At 47.2% G+C, this 25,829-nt stretch overlaps 1 long non-coding RNA gene across 1 annotated transcript; it reads right to left on the minus strand.

Moving 5' to 3' along the window:
- Window positions 1–284: 284 nt before the first annotated feature.
- On the minus strand, window positions 285–1,157 carry LOC146858239 (uncharacterized). The gene is made up of 3 exons (XR_014979667.1): window positions 1,064–1,157; window positions 848–952; window positions 285–375 (listed from the first exon to the last, which is right to left on the minus strand). It is a non-coding gene; the product is annotated as an uncharacterized LOC146858239 (long non-coding RNA).
- Between the last annotated feature and the right edge of the window lie 24,672 nt (window positions 1,158–25,829).

The raw sequence follows: 25,829 nt of genomic DNA on the forward strand, positions 1-25,829 counted from the left end.
CGCTGGCTGTAGAACTTTTTGCGCTCATCTTGCACATGTAGGCTGCAACAGGGGGATTCCACTGCATACCAGAGTTGTGGCCTTGCTATATGCAGACAACATGCTTCTCTACTTGAAAGAAGCCTGGGCAGGCCTCCTGGATGGGTCTACCTGCTGGGATATTTTGGGTGGGTATCTGGGCTATACATCAGCTGGACAATACAGAAAATGGGAGAGGCATTGTCATGACAAACACAAAATTATTGGGTACCCATCCCACAAATAATATACAAAAACGATGACAGAAATGTCGAGTCTTTCACTTTTGTAGATTCTTTTATTCTTTATTCAATATAACACAGCCAACGCGTTTCACCCATGCAGGCTTCTTCAGGGCTGCAATTAATAACAAACAATGTGTAAACAAACCAAAATGATAGAAACCAATATTTCAAAAATATTTACATATGTTTTTTGGCTCCATACCATGTACCTAAATACATTCAGTGATTCTAATGTACATGAAATAAATGTGACCTAGGCAAAACCCATGATATATCAATCCAGTATCCTATCCATTACAACTTTTATACAATGCTAAAATTCACTGTTGAGAAAGAAAGAAAACAAGCAGGAGGATATTGTTCATATATCACAAAACACGTGTTTAAAAACATACATATAAAACCACCTCATATCAAGAGCTGATAAACAAAAAAGGAAAGAGTAGATGAATAAGGAAATATTACCAAGGGAGGAAGAATAGATAAGGTGAACATCTAAAAACTGTGATTACAAAAATAAAGACCCCAAGCACACACCAAAAGAACACTCCTAGAGTATATGTATACGTCAATGTATTACCCACCAAAGACATTAAAAAAACGTATATTCTGTGATTTGTAGTCCATCTGGTGTGGGTTCAGATCAAAAGCGGCATTTTCTCAACAAAGTATACAATTGACTGTAAAGTCTAAAAAAGAAAAAAACAGCACAAAAGTCCTCTGTAAACTAGAGCAATCTATTCAGCCAACAAAAACGTGTATGGACATGGATAAAAGTATCAAGTATAAGGGATACCTACACAAGTGCGCTCTTTCCATATGCAAAGGTCCTCACTCACTGTCCCATTCCGGGATCAAACTGTATTCGATATTTAGGCGCTCAATCTCCAGCCTAAAAGACAAGATGCATGCACCAAGTTTACTTAGAGATCAACCAGGAAGCTCATACCTATCCTAGTGTTTTTCCTATAATGTATTTTTATTCCATTAAAACGGACAGGCCACCATCTCGACCTCGGTTTATTCTGCCTCTAACATTAGAGCCAGAGACGTTTTAATGCATGGGCCAAGTGGGCTCTGGCCCCAGGCCCCAGCCTTTCAGGGGGCCCCCTGGCAGTCATCTCCATTCTCCAGACTTTTGCCCTCATGACCTTGCAAATTTCTTAAACAGATTGTTTTAAATACTGTTTTCCTTTACTTTATTTTTTATGTAGCTGGTGTGGGAGAGTCTAGTACAGCCATTTTGCAGAGACATTTTGTGTTTATGTTTCATGCAATATACATAAAAAAAGTTTCTTTTATATCAAACAAGGCCTAACATATAAGAAATGGGAGGGCATCACAGGGATTATTTGCAGTAATATTGGTGAGCTGCTGGTGTGGTACAATATTTAAAACACACATAACTATCCCTGAATATTGGCTGTAAACACATTTAGGGCCTTATTTATGAGAAGTGATGTATCGCTGTGTGAAAACAGGGATGCGTCAATTCTTAGTGCGCCCTCCTTGCGACATGATGGATGCATCATAGTTACTGTATGACGCATCATGTCGCAAGGAGTTACAGATACGTCAGTATTTCTGACGTATCTGTAAGCGCAACAGTAATGCATTGCTGGGGTGTGTTTGAAAATAGATACAAATCCAGCGATGTGTCTTTTCACATGGGACAACCCCACGTGAAAGAGAATGCATCAGTCTTACACCTGCCGTGAGGCAGGGGTAAGATATTGACGCAATGGGGTCCAAGAAGCGGCGCACTGAGTTCTCATAGATTTCAATGCGCCACTTCTGCAAGGCTTCTTGCGGGGTAACACCCACCCTGCATACATTATACCTGGCGCAGGTATAATGCGGTGCAGGGGTTTACAAAGTGACGCATCTGCCTAGATGCGTTACTTTGTAAATAGTGTGCAACATGCACATTTTTTACGCTGCCGGTGCGTCACAAAAAGTGACAGTAGGAGGAAAACATTCATGAAAGACCCATCAGTTATTAAAAAGCCAGGTTTTTAAGTTCTTCCTGAAAGAGAGTAGGTCTGTGGTTAGTCTCAGAAACTCAGGGAGTCTTTTCCACAATTTTGCGCCTAGAAAGGCGAGGAATCTGCCTCCAGTGCAGGCATGGCATATTTTAGGCACGATGGCCAGGTTGGCATTGGTAGATCTTAGGGGTCTAGATGTTGTGTAGCGATTAGCGCGCTTATTTAGTTAGCTGGCTCTTAAGCCATGGAAAGCTTTAAAGAAGATGGTCATCGCTATGAAGTCGATCTGTTCTTTATGCGGAGCCAGTGTAGAGACTTAAGAATAGGGGTCATACTAGATCTGGGTTTAGGTCTCAGGATGGCTCTGGCTGCCGCATTTTGTACCACTTGTAGGCGCTGGATTATGGATTTGGGAAGACCGAGGTACAAGCTGATGACATAGTCAAGCTTTGATGTAATCAGAGCCTGCTCCACAATCTTTCTACTCTCAAGCGGTAACAGTGGCAGGAATTTTGTTGGCATCCGGAGCATGCCAAAGCAAGCGCAAGTTTTTGACTTTCTCCTTTTCTGCGGGCGGCTGATCTTTTTGTCACCAAGAGCGTTTCTGGATTACCAAAGAAAACAACTTCAGTTTTGTCAGGATTGCACTTCAGCTGATTGATCTTAAGCCAGTTAAAAACCTTTGTGAGGAAAGTCCTAATCATTGCCCGTCAAAGTTGGTTCCTTTTTCACATGTAAAACTCAGCTGAGTGTCATCAGCACAGGAAACTATTTTGACGCCCTCTTCCTCTACCAGAAACTCAAGGGGGGATAGATATATATTAAAAAGGGTAGGACTGAGAATGGAGCCCTGAGAGACACCTACATTCATGGCCGGAACCGGGGATAAGAAAGGGGGGAGCCAGATGTCCTGAGATCTATTTGCCAAGAAGGATGACATCCATGTTAAGGCGGTCCCCCCAGGCCGATGCTAGCAAGTCTCTCCAGGAGCCTCTCATGTGGGACTGTATTGAAGGCCGCCGACAGATCGAGCAGTATCAGAACAGCCTTGCCTCCCTGGTCCAGCTTACCCTTGAGAAATTCAGTCACTTCCAGCAAAGCGGACTCCGTACTGTAAATAGCCCTAAAACCGGATTGGGACTCAGGAAGGAGCTTCCCATCTTCAATGTGTTTTTGGAGGGCCTTGTTTACATGCTGCTCTAATACTTTGGAGAGAGCAGGAAGAAGGGAGATTGGCCTGTAGTTGTCAGGGTCCGTCAGTTTGGCGTTAGCCTTTTTTATCAGTATAAGAATCTTAGCATTCTTCCATAATTTCAGCATGTTCCCTGAGGAGTGGGAAGCATTAAAGAGCTGGTTTACCATGGGGTTCATGGTGGGAGCTAATAGGTTCAGGATATTCGCTGGACATGGGTCGATAGGAGAGCCAGACTTAATGCTTTAGAGAAGGGTCAGTGATTCTTCAAGCTGAAACTCAGGGAAAGCTAGTAAAGATGGAGGATCCAAGAGGTGAAATTTGTTATTAGAACTAAGGTAGAAAGTCAGTTCTTCCTCTGAGATGTTAGTGAATGCTTGTTTGATCACGAGAGAGCTTTTTGTGGAAGAATTGAGCTATTTGCTTAGACCATTCTTCTGTGCATGGCCCTTCCTTTGTCCCGGCTTTCGGGGCGGTAAAGGATTTAACTATGCTAAAGATTTCCTTACTCTTATTTTGGGCATTTTCTATCTTGGTTTGAAAGAAGTTTTTCTTGGCTGCCTTCACGAGAATGTAATGAGCTTTTAAGGTGTCTTTATACACCTTCCTGTCCTAAGGTGCATAGGATTTACGCCATTTCAGTTCCATTTTTCTACAATTGTTTTTGCTACATCTAAGGGAACCGTAAAACTATGGAGCTGGTGGGGCCCACCTCTTTGAGGAGTGGGAAACCACCGATACCGCTGCACCGATGTTGGTTCGGAGCCATGAATCTATTGAGAGGGCGTCCGAGTCGGGGCAGCCAGACAGCTCCGGTGAGGAATAACTGAGGGCGTCTGCTAACATTGGGATGGATATTTTATGGAATGTCCTGTAATTAGGGACCCTCTGCCCTGCGTTAGCCCGAGGGGCAGTGGCAGAGTTGGGAATGATGAATTTTAATAGGTGGTGGTCAGACCAGGTAATGAGAAGAAGTAAGCTTACTGATCTGTCAAAGTTGTGAAAAATGTGGTCGAGGGTATGGACCTTCTCATGGGTGGCTGAAGAAATACATGGAAACATGTTGCAGGCCTGCAGAGTCTCCAATAAGGGAAATTGTTTGAGGGTCTTTTCTATTATCCATATGTATATTGAGATCTCCCACAACAAGGCAGTTGTTGTATTTTAAGGCCAGGGAGGTGGTGGTTGTATTAAGCGTAGTAATAAAATTTCCAATTGCACTGGGAGGTCTGTAAATCAGAAAACCAGCTATGCTATGATGGGGGGATAAGGTTGAGCGGAAGCCTAAGGACTCTGCGCCCTCAATGTTTTCCATCGGGATGGGAGGGCAGTCTAGTTTTTTATTGTAAATTATGGGGACACCGCCCCCCTTCCCACTCGGTCGTTCCCTCCTAAGGATTTTATAACCCGTAGGGATGGCGGAGGTGATAGTAGGGTTGGTGGCTTCAGACAGCCAGGTCTCAGTGAGAAATAAGAGATAAGGCTGTTCATCTAAAAGTAGGTCATAAATGTGTGGTTCATGCATTTGCATGGAGCGACAATTTAAAAGTGTGGCCTTTAAGTCCTCTGTTTTCTTATTGTTTTACACTTATTGTTGCGTGGGAGGATCTTGGGTACACGTTTCCTTGGCTGGAGGAGACCAGTTGCACTTATTGCGTTGAAAGTCTACCTCCAAGCTCGGATCAGCCGCTGTACACTGACATAATGGTAGCCGCCTAAGGCTAAGCAGTTTTTCCCTAATGTAATATAGTGGAAGAAACTCACTGGGGGGGAACTGGGCAGCATGGCTGGCGCCGGACGCCTCCAGGATGCTGACGGGCGTCTGTGTGCATCGGGAAAATTTAGGCTAATGCCTATGATGCAAACTGGATCGCTAATGCAGCTGAGGAAGCGGAAACTGTGACGGCGGAAGTGAGGGGCCCATTAGTAGCCCCAGCCCTCCGCTCAATCTGTGTATCAGCCGCGGCGGACAAGGACTGGAGGAAAAGCGAGATGCGAATCGGAGCAGCTAAGGAGGTGTAGGCAAGCAGAATCAAGTAAAGTGCAAGTGCGCATAGGTAGGAGAAATTGTTAAAAAGCACAGAGTAATTCAGCCACATATATACAAGTTAAAAAGTATTAAAAACCTAGTAGCAGGGCAGGGAACACTAAATCCTACCGCTGTCAGCTGCGCGCATCTGTTTACATCGGGGAAAATATAGCCTAATGCCCATGATGCAAACTAGATCGCTAACGCAGCTGAGGAAGCGGAAACTGCGTGGGAAACAGGGGCTCAATTTGTATCATAAATTCAAAGCTGTTCTGCACAGGGGCCCCCAAAATATGTTTGGCCCAGGGCCCCCAAAATCCTTAAGATGTCTCTGATTAGAGCACCAATTGCTCAAGAAGTGTTCTGATGCGGTCTCAACACCCCTCATGTCACAGCACTTGTCAATGCCCAAATTGTAAAGTCCAAAAACAGTTAATGCAATTGTAAACCTCCTACATCTAACCTGCTGCCGTCAAAAAACGGGAGTGTTACTTACTGCACGGGCAAACGTATGAATTGGGCCTGAATGTGGAAACTGACAATTAAAAGACATCTTACATCAACAGATATGCGCAACACATGCTAAAACCTCTGCACGAAGGAACGAAAAAGTGTAATCCTCTCTGTCTAGAGCAGCAGATCCGCGCAACTCCCACACACCCGTTCTAAACCACACCTCCTTTCTCGGCCAGCCGCTGCAAACTTATCAGGTTATCAGGATTGTGTCGCGCCAAATTTCCCGGGTTTTAAATACCCTTCAAAATTGCAAAACCTGAATCAGGTGTGCGAGTCAGTAAAGAAAAGAAAAAACGCTAGACCAGCTTCCGCCGGGTTAAAAAGAACCATTCGTTATTACATCCACTTTTTGCTCCAAGGCACCATTACCACCAGCTGCGCACCTTCCATAAACGCAGAGGACGCGTTATTGAAAACACCGTTTATTTTAGAAAAAATATCTGTATCCAAGCAAAAATTATTTACTGTATATTTAGTTTTAAAGACTCTCCCCGATCACGAATGAAAAACGTATCTAGAGACTCGAACCTGTAGCGCGGCGCGGCCTGGTGTCGCAGTTACTGTGAATATGCAGCAGTAAAGGACACACGGACGCCACTATGCAGTTCTGGGCCGGAAGACCACGTGCGGTCTTGCCCACCTTTATTTAGCCCCTCGGGACGAGCCCGCCCCGAGGGGTGTAGGGATGCGTGTTATGTGCTACACTGTTGGGGAGAGTCCGGGTGGCTCTCTACATCCCTCCTTTCTTTTAGTTCAAAGTCCACGTTCGCCTCCTCACGGGGAGGGGCACACAAAGTCTGCCAGTCTTTGGCTGGGGACCGGGGTAGGACGTAGGCCAGGCCTCTGGCTACGGGTGTACGATGCCGGGGGACTGGACGGAGGATCCCTCAGCGACCTCCTCTCGTCCGTATCTGGGCCAGTGGGTCTTGGACAGTCCTCGCTCCGCAGAGGTGACCGCTGGCTAGCCCCCGGAGGAGACGGCACCCTGCCGGGAGACGCCGGGACAACCCCGTTCGGGGGAGGGCATCGGGCCTGGGGCTCGTCACCATCAGTGTCCATTCCTGCAGCTGCCTTGAAACTTGACACATTCCTTGTGATGACCTGTTGGCCTCGCCTGGCTGTCACCATGGTCCCTTGAACCGCCGTTACCGTCCACACCTCGGGCTCATATGGGGTCCGGAATTTCCATCCCGGGTGTCGATCTTTGATGACCACTCGGTCTCCGACTCGTACCTGTGGTTCTTGGGCTCTTCGAGACTCACTCGCCTTCTGATTTGTGCCTTCACGCCTCGCTTGGATGGCCGCTCCGTCTCTCTCCACGAGGACCCACCCTGGACCGGACGGGATGAGGTCCCGCGGGGCTCGCTTGAACAGGATGTGAGCCGGGGCACACTTGGTGGTGCTGTGGGGTGTTTGGCAGTACACTCCGAGAAACTGGTCCAGGGCTGCCTCTGGATCTTCTCCCTCGTCCACGGCAATCCGCAGCGCTCGACCTCTCCATTCGCCTGGGGCCACAAGGGAGTTATCTTCCGGTGTCGGACCGCTAGACTTGCCAGGTACTCTTGAAACTCCCTCCCCTGGAAGGGGGGCCCATTGTCAGTCTTAACTTCTTCTGGCAGCCCCATCGTCGCGAACACTCGACCTAGGGCCCGCTTGACTGAGGGAAACGCCGTGGATGACAGTATTTCGATGATCGGAAATTTGGAGAAGGAATCGACAATGACCATCATGTGTCGACTGTCCGGGAAGCTTCCGAAATCCATGCTGAGATGTGTCCACGGTGTCTCACATGCTGCTTCGGTGATCACAGAGCGGGGGCTGGGTCCCCCCCAGTGATGGTGCAGGTGTGACACTGGCGTACCATCTCGTCCGCTTTCGAGTCCATGGCTGGGAACCAGACCTTGTCCCGCAGCCGGGCTTTAGTCTTGGCCATTCCCTGGTGGCCCACATGCGCCAGTGCAAGAATTCTGTCCTGGAGGCTTTCACGGACTACGATGAGGCGGTCCCTTAGGATTATTCCTTCTTCTCCCACACTGAGCTCACTCCGGACATGCCACAGTTGCTGTCGAGCGTGGCTAACCTCAGGTCGCAGGGCTCGGGCCCCATCCATGAAGTGGGACCATCCATTGCTGTCCAGAGCCCTGCGGACGAGCGTGAGGGTGGGGTCCTCACGAGTGGCTTGACTGATCTCCTCCAGCGTCATGGCCTTGGGGCATGGCCCCTGTGTGATCATGCGAACAAACGCCTCCGTGCCGCAGGTGTCTTCCGTTGCGGCGGACGGTGTGTCTGGCTCTGGGTGACGGGAGAGATAGTCCGTGGGGTTGTGGGCCCCGGGTCTGTAAATTACTTTAAAGTCATACGCCTGGAACTGCACAGCCCACCGCTCAATCCTCGGCGGCGCCAGCCTGGATAGTCCCGTGAACAGTGGGATCAGTGGCTTGTGATCCGTCACCACAGTGAAATCTTGTCCGCAAAGATACAGATGGAAATGCTGGCAGGCCCATTTGATAGCCAGCGCCTCCCGTTCAATCTGGGCATACCTCGTTTCGGTATCAGTGAGGGCTTTGCTGGCATACGCGACTGGTTTCCACACTTCGTGACTGTGCTCCTGCAGGAGGACCGCCCCGAGGCCCACCGGGCTGGCATCCACCACCAACTCCGTTTTCCTTCGGGGGTGAAAGTAGGCCATGATCGTTTTGTCGAGGAGTCCCTCTTTGATTTCTCGAAACGCCTTGTTGGCTGCTGGTGTCCATTCCCATGGGTGATCGTGGCGCGTGAGAGCGCGTAGAGGCTCTGATATGGCGGCCAAGTTAGGGATGAAGCGCCCACAGTAGGTGACCATCCCAAGGAAGCTCCTTACTTCCGTCAGACTGCGAGTCGTCTGGGCGGCTCTGATGGCCTCGGCTTTCTTCGGATCCACCAGGAGCCCTTCCCGAGTGAAGGTGTATCCAAAGAAGTCCACGCTGTCTTGGTAGAACGAGCATTTTGCCTTATGCAGTGTCAACCCACATTCTGCCAGTCTCTGGAGCGTGGCCCTGAGGTGCGCGTGATGTTCCTCTAGGGTGTTCGAGAAGACCAAGATGTCGTCGCTGAGGTTGATCACCCCTTGCAGCCCGGACAGGGTCTCACGGATTGTGTTCTGGAAAACCTCCGCCGCCGAGGAGACTCCGAAGCTCAGCCTTTTGTACCTCCGGAGCCCAACATGAGTCGAAAATGTGGTGATGTACCGGCTGCTCGGGTCAAGCTCTAGCTGATGATAGCCGGCATTGAGGTCTAGTTTCGAGAACCATTTCGCCCCGTTGAGGTCTGCCACTATATCGTCCATCGTAGGGGTGATATGCCGCTCCCTTTTCACTGCGGTGTTGGGTAGCCGCATATCCACACAGAGTCTGATGGCCCCCGGTTGCTTCGGCTTGGGTGCCACGACCAGCGGGAACAACCAGGGGGTGGGGCCAGACACCTTCTCGATAACGTCCAGCTCCTCGAGCTTCCGCAGCTCCTCTTCCACTTGAGGGCGCAAGTTGAATGGCACCCTCCGATGCCTGAGGGCTACTGGCCGTACCGACTGGTCTATGTGCAATTTGAAACGTTTGCCCTTGAGTTTCCCCAGGCCGGTGAAGAGTGTAGGGAACTCTTGGAGGATGTCTTCGGCGTGGGACTCGTGAATCTGGTTTGCAAAGAACACTAGACCGAGATCTTCCGCCGTGTGACAGCTGAGCAGCGTCCCCTTCTTACCTTCCGTGACATGAAATTGTGTCTGGGTGGAGTACTCCCCGCTGGCAATGGTGGCGCTGATGACGCCACGGAGAGGAAGAGGGTCTGTTCCCCCGTATGTGTATATGCGCGCCCTGGACGGCGTCAAAGGGAGTCGCGGTGACAGACGGTCGTATTGGTCAGAGTCCATTACGTTGACCGAGGCCCCAGTGTCTATGAGGGCTTGGATCTCCGTGTCTCCCACCGAGACAGAGCACATGTGCGGCGGTCTTCGCCGGGATCCCGTCCGGCTGACGTATGATACCACGAAGACTTCATCGTCTTCGTCTTCGTATATCGGGGGCCGTGGCTGTGGCTGGCAGTCTTGGTTCGCCAGTGGCTCTTCCTGCGAGATCTGGCGTACTTGCTGGGGCCCAGACCTGGGCCCCGATGACGGTTGTCGGAACCGCCCACCCCGACACACTCGGGCATAGTGGTTCATCCTCCCGCAGCGGGAGCACGTCTTCCCTTTTGCCCCATAGCCACTGGGGCGTGAAGGGCCGCCTCCATTTCTTCTGCCCGGGCATCCAACAGCTCATGGGACCGGGCAAGCACGAGGATCTCATCCAGCGAGATTCCTGGCTGGCGAAGAATTAGCTTGCGCAAGAGTTTGGAGCGGCAGCCTAGAATGATCTGGTCTCTTATCTCCACTCTTTGGTCCACGAAGGGGCACGTGCTGGCCAGCCGGCGCAGCCGCGCATAGAACATGTCGACGGATTCCGTGTCTGTTTGCCACGCCCTCCGGAACTTGAACTTCTCGAAATCCGGATTGAGCTGGGGGTTAAAATGCGCATTCAGTGCGATAACCGCTGCGTCGTAATCATCATCATTCCCTGTGTTGGGAAGCGTGTCGAATAAATCATAGATTTCGGCACCGCCATTGTAAATGAGTAGTGACCGCTTGACTGTCCCATCGGTCTCCCTGGTCCCTTTAAAGTAGTGATTTAAACGCCCTACCCAGGCCTTCCACCTTGGGGCCGCTGTGGCCGGATCCGAGGTCTCGCTGAACGGTGGCAGTGGTGCTACTGCGGTGTGGGAGACCACTGGTGGCGGCGGAGGATGGTTGCCGGCGCCTTGATTGGATCCGCCAGCCCGTGGTGTGCCCGCACCTGCTGCAGCTCCTGTGGACATCGTGCGGCAGTATTGGGTGTGGCTGCGGTGTTACCACTGCGTGGTCGGCTCAGGGTAGTCCTGTCTATGTTTTTTTTTTTTTTTTTTTGGGTGGCCTTGCCATTGCTTGTTGTAATTGTGGTGTTTGGGTGGCCTTGCCAATGCTTGTTATAATTGCCCTGTGCTTGGACGTGATGTTGCCCCCACGTGGCTGGTCTTGCCAATGCTTGTTTGAGTCTGCACCTTCTTGCTTAACGTATGATTTTTGATTCCAGGCTTGCAGAGCTTGAATGCACTCAGGAAACTTTATTGGCAGCAGCACGGTGCTGTAAAGTCTATTCTCCCCTCACTTAGAGAGCTCTCCACCTCGTTGTGGCCCCAGAACGTGCCTCACTCGAGAGCGAGCGAGCAGCCAGGCAGGCAGGAGCAGGGCAGCTTCCCCGAGGCCCCCTCCAGGAAATCGGCCAATGCAGCCGGCAGAGAGCGCTACGGGAGGCACCCACGTGGATCACAGCGCCGGGGCAGGAAACGGAGCAGCGCGCAGGGGCGCCCGGGCAGCCACTCACCCCCGGATGTCTCGCAGCGTCACAGGATCCACGCCGGCAGCATGCGGGTGGGCTCCGCTAAGGCTCAGCAGCACCAGGTGAGCACCAGGGGCAGCGGCGATACGGGTGGGCTCCGCACCAGCCAGGCACACAGTCAAAGCACGCGATGTTGCGTCCGGCCTCGTCGCCAGTGTAGCGCAGCGCGGCCTGGTGTCACAGTTACTGTGAATATGCAGCAGTAAAGGACACACGGACGCCACTATGCAGTTCTGGGCCGGAAGACCACGTGCGGTCTTGCCCACCTTTATTTATCCCCTCGAGACGAGCCCGCCCCGAGGGGTGTAGGGATGCGTGTTATGTGCTACACTGTTGGGGAGAGTCCGGGTGGCTCTCTACCGAACCCTATGTCTGCATCATAAAGTCTGCCCTGTTTAACACACTGTGCTACTTGAACCTGGTTAGAGCGTGTTCACTCATTGCCCTCTTGAGCTCTGTATACTATTTGCATATATTTAAAACTGCGTGCAGAAGAGAGACACAAACCCTATATCTGCTTCATAGAGTCAGCCCTGTTTAACACACTGCGCTACTTGATCCTAAATAGAACGTATTCACTCATCATCCTCTTGATCTCTATATACAATTGAAGTCTATTTAAAACTGCGTGCAAGGAAATGTCCTTAATTTACATCCTAAAACCATAAGCCCACTCTATTTAAATGGACCAACAATACATATCTTGAGTAGTATTAAGTAAAGCAAGAAGTCCTGCATGTTCCCAGTCTCATCTGGCCTACAGAGCCTTTGGGCCCAGTGAGGCAACTGGAACTCCAACTTCCTACCTCCAACCTAGACTCTTTAAATACCTACTTAAAGCCCTCATCTCAAGATCTTCCATTGCTGGTGCTTTGCAGCAGTTTTAAGATCTTTTTAGAGCTTCTCGTTGCTCAAATGGGAGTAATTTCTGATATTTACATGTTTCGTTCGTCTTCATTGCTTGATTTTGCTGGCGAGAAAGTGTCGCTCATTGTCGTTGAATGTCACTCATAATTACACTAAAGTTATGAAAATGACACACATAAGCAATCTAAAACCTTGGCAGCTATGGCAACCTGAGAGGAAAGCAGGCAATAGATTTTGGATTTAGCATGTCACTGGAAATCCCTGACCTGCCTGCAGCATATCAGATGGAAGGCAGAGGTCAAGAACTGGGCAAGGGCCGAAGAAGTGGCCCTAAGTGTGGAGGAATGTAAAGTAATCCACACGTGTGGAGGAATGTAAAGTAATCCACAAGCAACCAATGGCTGAGCAGTGGACAGAGTTAGTGGCTAGTGTTTTGGCCTCAGATGAACAGCAGATGCATAATGTAGTCGGTTACCCACTGGGGCGCACACACCAAGAACATATCCCTTGGAATGGCTGAGCGGACTGTGGCATGGCTTGCCTCTACTCTTACACCGACCGGACTCTAATACACCTCACTGACATTCACATAAACTATACCATCCATCATACACCATAGTGAAGGCGTGTGGGACCAAAACTAGGAACTTTTCTAAAATTAAACTACAAAACACAAATCACTTTCTTCCACATAATTTGGCAGTTATTGCTATAAGCCATGAAAAGGCCATGCCACTGATAACAATGCTTGTTACGATGCTAGGGATATGTAGTGCTGCTATGACCCTGCTGCCAACCGCATTGTGTGGACCCTTATTTGCCCGGCAAGTCGCACACATAGAAGTTTTTCTGATTTATTTTTGGTTGAGTCTTAATCAGGACTTTTCTGAAACAACTCTCTTGTTTTTATGTTCCAAAAGACACAAAAGCCAAAATTCGTCGAACCTTGACAATTATTTGTCAATCCTCATTCAGTAGTCTGTATTTGCCAACCATCCTGTTCTTACTTGTCAACAGAACAAACTTGCACCCTGTTGTTTTTGTTTTGTACATCTGTTATGCAAGGCGCTGGCATACTTGTTTAAAGAACATCTACTTAATTGTTTACTTTAAAACAGTTTCTCAGTAAAGTCCCTTGATTTGCCTTTTGCTTTAAAATGTTTAGAAAACAAGTTTCAAGTTTTACTACTCGCTTCTCTTGCAGGTCATCAAGATTCCGGATTGTCTTCAGATTGGGCATACGGGGGTTGGTTTCAGGGATCACAGTGCTGCTTCCCAAGTCAGGGGCATATTATCAAGACAGGCGATAAAATTATCGCTGCCTTAGCGGCAGAAAACTGCAGCTAAAACGGCGATAATGGGCTTGATAATATGCTCTATGGAATTCCAATTGAAGCTCAGGTTAGATGTCCTTCACATCTAACATGGGCTTCAATTGGAATTCCATGGAGCATATTATCAAGCCCATTATCGCTGTTTTAGCGGCAGTTTTCTGCCACTAAAGTGGCGATAATTTTATCGCCTGTCTTGATAATATGCCCCATAGTTCTTAGTGTGACTTCTTCATTATCTCGGTTGAAAAGGCGCGTTATGTTCTATCTGTGGCAGGGGCGTTATAGCAGAGGATCGTCGCCTCACTGGACAGTGCCAGGAGGTTAAAAAACAAGCATTGAAAATGCAATAGGTCTCTCCCTCGTTTATGTTAGAGCAATTTTATTTGTAATTAGTTGGCTATTTAGCTTTGCTTTTATTAGTATTTTTCAAACTTTCATGTACATAACATGCATATGTATGCATATATGTATATGTATATGTATGCATGCATTTATATGTGTATTTATATAGATATGCAGATTATATGTTATATACACATACCTATATACAAATGCATATATATACATATATATATATATATGTGCATATGTGTGCGCGTAGAGAGAGGTAGAGAGTAGTAGAGAGAGAGGTAGAGAGCGAGTAGTAGAGAGTAGAGAGTGAGTAGTAGAGTGAGTAGTAGAGAGTGAGTAGTAGAGAGTGAGTAGTAGAGAGTGAGTAGTAGAGAGTGAGTAGTAGAGAGTGAGTAGTAGAGAGTGAGTAGTAGAGAGTAGTAGAGTAGTAGAGAGTGAGTAGTAGAGAGTGAATAGTAGAGAGTGAGTAGTAGACAGTAGAGAGTAGTAGAGAGTGAGTAGTAGAGTGAGTAGTAGAGAGAGAAGTAGTAGAGAGTGAGTAGTAGAGAGTAGTAGAGCAGTAGAGAGTGAGTAACAGAGAGTAGCAGAGAGTGAGTAGTAGAGAGAGTAGTAGAGAGAGTAGCAGAGAGTGAGTAGTAGAGTGAGTAGTAGAGAGAGAAGTAGTAGAGAGTGAGTAGTAGAGAGTAGTAGAGAGAGAGTAGTAGTGAGTAGTAGAGTAGTGTAGAGTGAGTAGTAGAGAGTAGTAGAGAGTGTAGGAGAGAGAGTAGTAGACAGTGAGTAATAGAGTAGTAGAGAGTGAGTAGTAGAGAGTAGTAGACAGTGGTAGAGAGAGAGTAGTAGAGAGTAGTAGCTAGTAGTAGAGTAGTAGAGATTGAGTAGTAGAGAGTGAGTAGTGGAGAGTGAGTAGTAGAGAGTAATAGAGTAGTAGAGAGTGAGTAGTAGACAGTGAGTAGATAGTGAGTAGTAGTAGAGAGAGAGGTAGAGAGTGAGTAGTAGAGAGTAGAGAGTGAGTAGTAGAGTGAGTAGTAGAGAGTGAGTAGTAGAGAGTGAGTAGGAGAGAGTAGGAGAGAGTGAGTAGTAGAGAGTAATAGAGTAGTAGAGAGTGAGTAGTAGGGAGTGATTAGAAGAGCGTAGTAGAGAGTGAATAGTAGAGAGTGAGTAGTAAAGAGCAGCCGTGGCCCGTGGAGGGTGTTCCGTGGGTCGGAAAGGCGGGGCGGGGGAGGGGCAGGGTGGGGGGTACTAAAAACCGGAATATGGATAATTGGAGGTAATTAAACAATTAAATAAATAAAACGAATTTCGTAGCGCGCGCTGCATCGCAATTTGCTGTTTGGCAAACTTCTTGGGGGCTAGGCTCTGCGCTGCCTACTTCCTACAATGTAATGACTGGATTGAATCACCGAGTGGCAACGCAGCATACTTTCAGTGAGGTCAAGTCAGTGACTGCCAATGGGTACTATCGAGACATTCCGGTGAGATCAGGAGTCAGTGTGAGTTCTGTCATACTCACAGTTATAGGGCGCGTCATGGGTTGAGGCTGCCTCCCGTGGCGCAAGGGTGGAATCCAGAAGGGACTGTTGTTAATGATGCGGTAGTGCGGTTATGAATCCAGAGGTCTGGCACGTCATGAGCGACCGATCCTGACCCAGCGAGGCCCACCACGGCCTAGGTGGCAGCTGAGGCACTCAGAACACCCGGACTCACTGCAGCTGCTGTAGTGGTTCGTTCGCGGCCCGGGACCCCTGACTGTGCAGCTGAGTAAGCCTGATTTTGGCGGCCGGTCACTACAGAGAGATAAGCTAGGTGGCAGACATCGCGTGTACAGAAATGCAGCTGCTCTCGAGCTGGATACCGCTGCAAATTCATTTCAAGTGTGTGCCTAGCCCTGGAGTCATTGAGGGCCATAAAATCAGAGTTGTGGGTAATAGTAAAAGTAAAAGTTCCAAATCTGTGCTCGGCTTACCTTCTTCCTCCAAGTTCCACACACACATGGGTCACGCACACACTCCCAGTCACACACAGACTTGCACATAGTGACACGCACACACAACATGCACGACACAACACCTTTCTCAGGCCAGCTGATGTAACATGATTTCTCAGTGCTGGCCTAAACGCTCACTTGATACTGTTGTACTAATGCCACTACACATGATCTTCCACATAATTGCCCACTGGCTTGAGGCTGCCGGCAACGTGGGCTGTGACCAATTGTGTGTACCTCACAGAGCCTGAGGCTGCCTTGCCCAAAATGCCCGGGGGTGCATGCTGCAGTCTGCTGCCGTTGGCTTTCATTTCAGCCTTGGCCAGCCAACAGCTCCAACTATCCTTTACAAATTTACGTCGTTATCCCGCAGTCTTTTTCCCCGCAGTAATTCCGCATACCATTACCCCGCAAGTCGTAACAACGACTTGCGGAGGGGGGAGGCGCTGGATGTTGGAATAGTATAATTTACTATTCCAACTCCAGTCTGCGCGGACAGTAGGGAAGGTGTTGGATTTTAAATCCAACACCTTCTCCCCCCCTCCGCAAGTCGTTGTTCCAACTTGCGGAGTAATGGTATGCGGAATTACAATGTGGTCGTTGTAACAACCGCGTTGTAATTACCTGCGGGGAAAAAGTTTTGTGGTAAACGTTGTTCTGATGGATACATCTGCCAGTGGATTCCTCACCTTGTGAATATCCCCTGCGCCAGCAACATTCGGAAATTTTCGTAGCTCTCCACGCCGACGAGGACGACGTCACAGAAGCACGGCTCCGCATGCGGCTCCGCTGACGTCACTCGATCCACAAGAGGACTTCGTCGGCGTGATGACGTCAGTTCCGCCCTTTTTTTCTGTGCCTTCGAGGCACACGGACGGACCGACAACAATATATATACAGTATACACAGTACATAATATTCAAACCAACACACACAGTGTGAAGTCAATGCAGGAAAGCAAAAGAAATAGCACACTTCCTTTGACAGTAACAGATAAAGCTACGAAAAGTTCCGAATGTTGCTGGTGCAGGGGATATTCACAAGGTGAGGAATCCACAGGCAGATACTGTATCCACCAGAAAAAGAATTACCAAAGGTAAGTAACTTGTTCTTTACCGTCCTTTACTTTGGCGATGATAGGCAATTAAATCCGGCGCTCATGAGAGGCTGGTGGGTGTCTCTCGAAGGTGGTGCCCGTGTTTGTGAAAAGGCTGATAGCCAGATGCATACGGGTGGTAAATGAATGCTAACTAAACTGAAGTTGAGGCACATCAAAAACACACTAATCATTGGAGCATGTAAATGAGAAATGGAGAAGGAAGTTTATTCTGTATATTAACTAATTTGTGCTGTGTGCTCAAGTTGAACGGGCCATTCCTTGAAGAAATAAATTCAAATCAACTGTGTAAGGGTTGAGAGAGACTCGTTTCTAAAATTATAAACACTACAGCGCCGGCTATGCCCTAGACTACTCTGCTGTTCAGCCTGAGGCTTAATGCATTTCTGGTGCTTTGCAGCAGTTTTAAGATCTTCTTGGGGTTTGTTGTTGCTCAAATGGGTGTAATTTCTGATATTTAATATGTTTCCCTCGTCTTCATTACTTGATTTTGACTGTGAGAAAGTGACACTCATAGTCGTTGAAATGTCACTCATAATTATTCTGAAATTATGAAAATGTCACACATAGCAATCTGAAACCTTGGCAGCTATGGATAATAAAACTATTTATTATTATTCTATTTGTCGCTGCCACTGCAGAGTGGCCCGAGTCTAGGTAGGGGCGGGGCCATCGTCTTTGACGATTAGCAGGCTGAGCAGGGAGGAGGAGAGTTGCACACGGCCAAACAGACATGCGCACTTGGGTTTCTCCAACCCAGCTGTATTGCACAGACCAATCCTGGCACTGCTCTCATACTAGGTATAGCTTTAGAGCAGCATCAGGATTGGGTGGGGAGTCTGGGAGCTTGTGCACGAGGAAGAAACTGGACTCTGGCAGCAGCACGGCCAGAGAAGTCTTTTTTTCTTTTATAGATTATTCCACCCCACCCCGCGTTGCCCCACCACTTGGTTTCTGTAGCAGTTGCTACTGATCTGTGGGCTTACAGACCGCCCATCTCCAGTGGCGGCTGGTGACATTTGAAAGTGGTGAGGCGTAAAACAATTGTGGTACTTCACTGTGGCGAGCGATCGAGCCTGAACCACGTACGGAGGGGTTTGGCGGGGGTTCTCCCCCGAGAACATTTTGAAAAAAGAGTGGCCAAATGGTGCATTTTCAAGCAAATTTGAGAAAGCAGGATGGCGTCAACCACTCTGAGGTCTGATGACAAGGCACCAGAGCCAGACAGCAGGCAAAGCACTGCAAACAGTATGTGTCCTTGACTAAACCAACTTAAACAGGCAGCTCAAACATGATGTCACCCACTCTGCTGCACAATACTACATTACTGCTAGAGAGACTCAGCATTTTAGTTTTCAGTGGGGGTTTATGGCACATTCCAGCTATTACATGTATCCCTACATACACACATTTATTGATTCATACCGCCCTCCTGTATCCCATTACCTCTGTGCCTAACAACACCTCACAACTGATCCTTTTTTCCATACCTGTGCCTGGTGCCATTTTCTTCTCTTTTTGCAATCACAAAAGCAATCAATTTCTCTGCATTCCCACAATAATCAGTATTAAAACTAAATTATCAGTTACAAAAAGACACGCTTTCATAATTATTACATAATCACAATTCATATAAGCAAAAACGTGTTACAATTCATCAAATTTTTGTATAAACCACTTTAACACTCTTATTACAAGGAAAGAAGGGTAATAATTATAAGGTTGCTTCTTGTCAAGCAGGTTATGTGCTCAGGTTCTATAGCAGCTAGAATCTGACTTTGTTGAGCCATAAACCGATTCTGCACCTGCACCTCACCCCAAACACTACACCTCACATGTCTACCAATCGTCTGTGCTTTTTCTGTGCATGACACTACTCTCTGGCACACACAGTTCACAAGTGATTCCATACAGACCCACCTTTCCAGGCTGCCCACCATTACAACAGAGTCTAACAAAACTGGCTCAGGAGAAAAACACTTTGGTCCAAACTAGCAACAGCAAAATAACGGTCAAGATTAAATCTGCAAAAGAATATAAAGAAAACCAGCATGAAAGAGATAAATTCAATTTCAGTGGTCAAAGTGGGCGGGATCGGAAAGGCACGGCGTGCCCCTACTTCGTTAATTTTATGCAGTCCGTTCCCCTACTTTTCTGTTTTTAGAAATGCGTCCCAGGACAGCAAAAATAGCGAAAGCCTTTAGATAAGGTTTGGCCCTTCTTGGCCGTTCGAGAACGGGCGGGGTGGTCCGAGAAGGACAAGGACTCTGTCTCTCTTCCTTCTTGCCCAGGGAAGACAAGGACAGTGCCGCTGGCAGCTGCCCCCATCTCTCTCACGTCTTCCCCTTATTGCCTCTCTTCCTGTCTTCTCTGTTGCTGAAAACCGTGACTTCAAAAACGGCTCTTACTCTCTCTTTCCTTTATTTGTTCCCCTGAGAAATGGAGCCAAAAAAGAAAGAAGCCCTTTTGCTGCAAATGTCTGTAATGTATTGAAGACGCTTCTTATAAAGAATTGAGTAGTTCTTCATTTGTCGGCTGAAGATAAACTGCGGTTACCAAGGGCCCAGGAGCACGAAGACCGGTAGCGTTCAAACAGGCTCAGCAGAGTTCCAAACTAGAACATGAAGGGAACCAATAGCCTTACTAATATCAATTTACACAACAATAGACCTAACAGAGACGAAATACTGACATAGCATGCCACAATGTCTTTTTCTGACATTTTTCTATTCCAAAGTGCAGTCTCAGGGCAGAGAGAAAAAAGGTTAAAAATACGAGAAATAACTAAATAAAGCAAGTCAGAGTGGTCGCAAAGTGGCCAGATTGGTTTTATTCACACCAAAACACATTAGGACCTCTTTACAGAGTTTGCCAGTGAAGTGCACTTTTGTTTTGTCCTCTTTCTTTAAACAACTGGGTATTTTTACAAAGAAGTGAGCGAGCGCAGCGTTAGCCTTCTTGGCTTAACGCCACGGTCTGCCACTTCTGAAATGCAGGACGGCACCAAATTTACAACAATATGGTGCAGACCTGCGTTTCCCCCATGCGCTGGTGATAATTTAGCTGCCTAGCGCCAACGCAGTTACTCTTGCACCATAGTGCAAGGGTGCCTGCGTTGTGGTGGAATGATTGTTTATGTGCAAGAAGGTGTCTCTTCCTGCACATAAACAATCTTAAATGGTGATTTGTAACTTCTATGTGTGCTGCTTTGTGCAGCACATATAGAAGTTGCAACTTGTCATTTTTTAAATGACTGTTTATGTGCAGGAAGGGACACCTTACTGTACATAAACAATCATGCATGGTGTTTTGCTGTCTTTATGTGTGCTGCACAATGCAGCACACATAAAAACAGCAAAAACAAGGAGAAATAAAGCATTTCTCCTCATCGCGCCCTGTTAAGACCACGTTGTTCCTGCTTACATTTCACATGCTTCACTTAAACTTGCATTCCCTATGAGTAATTGCTTTTTCCAAGATATTATTACTTCTTTTTCAGGCAGCATATTACTTGTCTAGAGCATAATTTGAATTGAGTTGCATCCAGATGTTTATAGCACAGCACAATTGGGTTATAGCTGAAGGCAGTGTTTGTTTCTATCAGTGGGGCGGTATGGTGTTTAGTGGGGGAGAAGATGTGGCACTATGGCTAGAGCAGCCAAATTTGCAACTGGGGAACCAAGTTCAGCCTTCATGGCCACTCCATCAAACCACTCTCCTGAGGGAGCACATTCCCATGCTTGACCTTAGAATGCCTAGCTAGACTGTTGAAGCCATGGTGTCTTAGCACCAGCAGGTGGACCCTACCAGTGGCAAGTGTGGGTTAACCTTGAAGGCCTGTCCATCACAATCCATGCTGAAGATCATCTCCAGTCTTGCGGGCATGCTTACGAAACAACACACCCCAGAGTGACAGTGACTCTGTCACTGAGGTCACAGGACCCTTTAAGTCAGTCCGCCTCACCCATTGGTACCTCAATTGGCCTTGTTTCAGCAGTACTAGTGCAACTCACCAGGGATTGGGAATGCAAGATTTGCACGCACCCAAACTAAGTTCACAAACTTCACGGCCTCTCTGCTCCATGCACAAGCACTTTTAACATGTGCTGCCTGCTTTGGTGCCAGTAGAATTATGCAGCAAGAGAGAACAAAATTATGCCACAGGGTTGACTAAATTATGCAGCAAACAAAAAGGCTGCAGCGTAATGCGGTATATTTTATGATATTTTATTATTTTAACTTTTTTATACATACTAAAAGTCTCTGCAAATATTTTGCCTCATTAGTACGAGTGTAACAGTCAAATGCAGCAGTGAGAAAGGTTACCAGTCAACCTTTGCAAAGGGCCCTCCACTTCGCACCAACACAAGTCACATTTGTTGGTAACTTTTGATCCATTTCAGCTACAAATAATTTATTAGTTAAAATCATCCGATTATGCAGCAAATTATGTGTTATGTGTCAAATATGGAAGAGTCATAATTAGGTGGAAAACATTTGCAAACTGGGATATTTTGTCATTCTTGTTTGAATTGCTCTTGTGGAAAAAGGGAGGAGAAGTGCTGATGACAGAAACTGCATGGCTTGGAGACAAATGTCTTGTACTTCCACTTTTAGGTGTTTTGGGGACATTCTGTGATTGGAAACGTATCCCACTTTGTGAATACAGTTTAATGTGAATAACTCATATTCAACCTTTAATAAACATGTGCATCCATTGGTTGAATTAAATAATGTAATAAGTATTAACTGGTCAGTGAAATACCAAATAAATACTAGCAATTGGGATGTTTTGTTCTTTCTGGCCACACCTCTGACTCCGCCCACTGACCCATTCCACGGGTTATTCCCGCCCTCTGATTCTCCACCCACAGTTCCCCTACTTTTTTCCCCACTTCGACCACTGTTCAATTTAAATGATGTCCATATACCTAAAATCTGTGTGGTGGGTGAGATCAAACACGCAGGACCCCAAAAAAAAATTGAGGTATGTGAAGCAAGAAGAGTGCTACTTATGTAAAGAAATAAGTGACTCTTTGAATTTCGGATATCAAACAATCGGATCACTTTTCATGAATTGTTACCAACAAGGTTGTATTTATCACCTTGGGAATTATCTGCTTTATGCAGAGGGACGCAAGTGTCCTTTGTGAAGAGCAGTGTCTCAATGACTAAAAGTACAAGCAGCAGCATTCATAGGATGCGAGCGCTGCAAGCAACTCATTTGCAAGCAAAAAAGGGCAGACAAGTGAGTAAATGCAGCTTCAGTTTCCTGGGCTTTCTACACTGAACACAGCCTTCGAGCTAGAGAAACAGAGGACAGACTTGTTTCACGCAGTGTAGGACGGGACAGAATATAGCTACAACAATATTGAGGGAGAAAAGTACATTTTCTATACCCAACTCTACTACTGCGTACCTTGTTGATTCGTGTAGATGCTGAGTAACCTCCCTCTGTGCACTTACATTTCGATTGTCTATTTCTCGATATTGTTTTGACGATATTCTTTCTCACCAATAATTGGTATTTGATATTCCCAGCCACAATCATTTCTTGGGGTCTCAGATGGTGAAGCGTTCCTGCTCAGATCAGGCCTCTAACAAGAGAGTGAGAGCAGGAAAGTAACTTAGCAGGGCAGTCTCTCGGAAGGCTCCAATTTCAACACAGACAGTATTTGCCAAATATGGGCTCTAAAAAGTGAAACGCCAGCCGTCTGTGCACACACTGCAGAGACAACTGTAAGGAGGTCATGGGCATTTTCGGAGAAATTGCAAAGCACATCTTGCCTTTCATCTGATGATCGGTTATTGTTTTATAAAGTGCACTGTTTGAAAGCCAACATTTATTCTGCCTAACGGCAATGTGAAAGCTTAAATAAATAACAAGCAAGCACTGAACTATGCACAGGGCAGCGGCTTTAGAGAACACTTTAGATAGCACTGCTACGCACCTATATTTTAATATGTGAATCAGTCCACTCTACAACCAAGCAAAAAGTAGTGCACCACAGTTATTGTGTGAAAGTATGGGCAATTAACTAACAGTGGCAACAGTCGGCAGAAAACTACGTCATGACCATATAATCCTGCCATTTCGTTAAGTTCAACAATAGCACTCAGTAGATTTTATCGTTTTAAGACATCAGGATTTCTGTCTATGTATTAGGACACGCAATCGTAATTTAGCAGGCCGCATGGCATACATACAGCAAGGACAGCCCTTAGAAGGTCGACGGCGTCACTGCATTCAGTATGAAGCAGCCCGGGCGGGTGTGTTCGAGGGGGAGGGGTGATCTATATATAATAAAAAAAGTGAAACTTACCTTTCTCCGCGACGCCGCCTCAGCTCCTGCCGCTCTGGAGTCCTGGCCAGAGACATCTTAAGGATTTTGGGGGCCCTGGGCCAAACATATTTTGGGGGCCCCTGTGCAGAACAGCTTTGAATTTATGATACAAATTGAGCCCCTGTTTCCCACGCAGTTTCCGCTTCCTCAGCTGCGTTAGCGATCTAGTTTGCATCATGGGCATTAGGCTATATTTTCCCCGATGTAAACAGATGCGCGCAGCTGACAGCGGTAGGATTTAGTGTTCCCTGCCCTGCTACTAGGTTTTTAATACTTTTTAACTTGTATATATGTGGCTGAATTACTCTGTGCTTTTTAACAATTTCTCCTACCTATGCGCACTTGCACTTTACTTGATTCTGCTTGCCTACACCTCCTTAGCTGCTCCGATTCGCATCTCGCTTTTCCTCCAGTCCTTGTCCGCCGCGGCTGATACACAGATTGAGCGGAGGGCTGGGGCTACTAATGGGCCCCTCACTTCCGCCGTCACAGTTTCCGCTTCCTCAGCTGCATTAGCGATCCAGTTTGCATCATAGGCATTAGCCTAAATTTTCCCGATGCACACAGACGCCCGTCAGCATCCTGGAGGCGTCCGGCGCCAGCCATGCTGCCCAGTTCCCCCCCAGTGAGTTTCTTCCACTATATTACATTAGGGAAAAACTGCTTAGCCTTAGGCGGCTACCATTATGTCAGTGTACAGCGGCTGATCCGAGCTTGGAGGTAGACTTTCAACGCAATAAGTGCAACTGGTCTCCTCCAGCCAAGGAAACGTGTACCCAAGATCCTCCCACGCAACAATAAGTGTAAAAACAATAAGAAAACAGAGGACTTAAAGGCCACACTTTTAAATTGTCGCTCCATGCAAATGCATGAACCACACATTTATGACCTACTTTTAGATGAACAGCCTTATCTCTTATTTCTCACTGAGACCTGGCTGTCTGAAGCCACCAACCCTACTATCACCTCCGCCATCCCTACGGGTTATAAAATCCTTAGGAGGGAACGACCGAGTGGGAAGGGGGGCGGTGTCCCCATAATTTACAATAAAAAACTAGACTGCCCTCCCATCCCGATGGAAAACATTGAGGGCGCAGAGTCCTTAGGCTTCCGCTCAACCTTATCCCCCCATCATAGCATAGCTGGTTTTCTGATTTACAGACCTCCCAGTGCAATTGGAAATTTTATTACTACGCTTAATACAACCACCACCTCCCTGGCCTTAAAATACAACAACTGCCTTGTTGTGGGAGATCTCAATATACATATGGATAATAGAAAAGACCCTCAAACAATTTCCCTTATTGGAGACTCTGCAGGCCTGCAACATGTTTCCATGTATTTCTTCAGCCACCCATGAGAAGGTCCATACCCTCGACCACATTTTTCACAACTTTGACAGATCAGTAAGCTTACTTCTTCTCATTACCTGGTCTGACCACCACCTATTAAAATTCATCATTCCCAACTCTGCCACTGCCCCTCGGGCTAACGCAGGGCAGAGGGTCCCTAATTACAGGACATTCCATAAAATATCCATCCCAATGTTAGCAGACGCCCTCAGTTATTCCTCACCGGAGCTGTCTGGCTGCCCCGACTCGGACGCCCTCTCAATAGATTCATGGCTCCGAACCAACATCGGTGCAGCGGTATCGGTGGTTTCCCACTCCTCAAAGAGGTGGGCCCCACCAGCTCCATAGTTTTACGGTTCCCTTAGATGTAGCAAAAACAATTGTAGAAAAATGGAACTGAAATGGCGTAAATCCTATGCACCTTAGGACAGGAAGGTGTATAAAGACACCTTAAAAGCTCATTACATTCTCGTGAAGGCAGCCAAGAAAAACTTCTTTCAAACCAAGATAGAAAATGCCCAAAATAAGAGTAAGGAAATCTTTAGCATAGTTAAATCCTTTACCGCCCCGAAAGCCGGGACAAAGGAAGGGCCATGCACAGAAGAATGGTCTAAGCAAATAGCTCAATTCTTCCACAAAAAGCTCTCTCGTGATCAAACAAGCATTCACTAACATCTCAGAGGAAGAACTGACTTTCTACCTTAGTTCTAATAACAAATTTCACCTCTTGGATCCTCCATCTTTACTAGCTTTCCCTGAGTTTCAGCTTGAAGAATCACTGACCCTTCTCTAAAGCATTAAGTCTGGCTCTCCTATCGACCCATGTCCAGCGAATATCCTGAACCTATTAGCTCCCACCATGAACCCCATGGTAAACCAGCTCTTTAATGCTTCCCACTCCTCAGGGAACATGCTGAAATTATGGAAGAATGCTAAGATTCTTATACTGATAAAAAAGGCTAACGCCAAACTGACGGACCCTGACAACTACAGGCCAATCTCCCTTCTTCCTGCTCTCTCCAAAGTATTAGAGCAGCATGTAAACAAGGCC

This window comes from Triturus cristatus, chromosome 3_2 (assembly GCF_964204655.1).
Source record: "Triturus cristatus chromosome 3_2, aTriCri1.1, whole genome shotgun sequence".
Classification (NCBI taxonomy): domain Eukaryota; kingdom Metazoa; phylum Chordata; class Amphibia; order Caudata; family Salamandridae; genus Triturus; species Triturus cristatus.